General features: G+C 46.8%; 1 non-coding gene across 1 annotated transcript; it reads right to left on the bottom strand.

Annotated features, from left to right (window-relative positions):
* Positions 1-392: 392 nt before the first annotated feature.
* On the bottom strand, positions 393-492 carry LOC133827655 (U6 spliceosomal RNA). Its single transcript, XR_009890306.1, has one exon. It is a non-coding gene; the product is annotated as a U6 spliceosomal RNA (small nuclear RNA).
* Between the last annotated feature and the right edge of the window lie 774 nt (positions 493-1266).

The raw sequence follows: 1266 nt of genomic DNA, 5'->3' as shown, positions 1-1266 counted from the left end.
GATGCATGGCCCTACAAACCAACATGAGTCTTTCTAGAGTGCTTTGTCGTCACTCACATGCTTCCTGGGAAAACTTCCTAAGAAGTCACCCATCATGAGACTACTCCAGGTCAAGCACACTTAACTTTGGAGTTGTCAAGTGATGGGCTACCGAAAAGAAGATGCATCTTGTTGGCATAGGTAGTACACATCAATCCATTTAAGCCTTCTTCAATTGTGTAGTCCCATACCTACATAGTCTTAGAATCATCACACTTGACCTTCCCTAGGCAATGTGGGATTGCAGAGGTTTTACTTGGTCTTTCCCCCTGTAGATCATGCAATTCATACTGTCACAATCACCCTCCCTTAGGGGTCCGACGTCCCCGTCGGCCACACTTCCGGCTAGGTCAAGGCTCAGATACCATTTCTCGATTTGTGTGTGTTATCTATGTGCAGGGCCATGCTAATATTCTCTGTATCATTCCAATTTTATCAAATGTCCCCTGTGACAGTCAGAATCTCATGATCCAAAGGGGGAAAGACTGGGTAAAAGCTGTGCAATCCCACATCGCCTAGGGAAGGTCAAGTGTAATGATTCTAAGACTATTTAGGTGTGGGACTACAAAGTTGAATGGGTACTAATTATGCCAACAAGATGCATCTTTTTTTCAGTAGCCCATCACTTGAGAACTCCAAACCAAAGCGTGCTTGACCTGGAGTGGGTGACCTCCTGCAAAGTTTTCCCAGGAAGCGTGCGAGTAAGGACAAAGCATGCTGGAAAGACTCGTGTTGGTTTGTAGGGCCAGTCATCATTCCAAGAAGAACCATCGTGACATGGTGCGTTACAAATGGCATCAGAGCATTGACCTAGCCGGAAGTGTGGCCGACAGGGAATTCGGGCCCCTAAAGGAGGGTGATTGTGACAGTTACAACCCTTTGATCTGCAGGGGGAAAGACCGGGTAAAATATCTGCAATCCCATATCGCCTGGGGAAGGTTAAGTGTGATGATTCTAAGATTGTGTAGGTATGGGACTACACAGTTGAAGAGGGCTAAAATGGATTGATGGGTACTACCTATGCCAACATGATTCATCTTCTTTTCGGTAGCCCATCACTTGAGAACTCCAAAGTTAAGCGTGCTTGACCTCGAGAAGTCTCATGATGGGTGACCCCCTGGGAAGTTTTCCAGGAAGCGTGCGAGTGAGGACAAAGCATGCTGGAAAGACTCGTGTTGGTTTGCAGGGCCAGTCGTCATTGTAGGAAGTAGCCATAGTGGCGTAAGG

This window comes from Humulus lupulus, chromosome 3 (assembly GCF_963169125.1).
Source record: "Humulus lupulus chromosome 3, drHumLupu1.1, whole genome shotgun sequence".
Classification (NCBI taxonomy): Eukaryota; Viridiplantae; Streptophyta; class Magnoliopsida; order Rosales; family Cannabaceae; genus Humulus; species Humulus lupulus.
The sequence above is the reverse complement of the archived record's forward strand: the minus strand, read 5'-3'. Positions and strand labels throughout refer to the sequence as shown.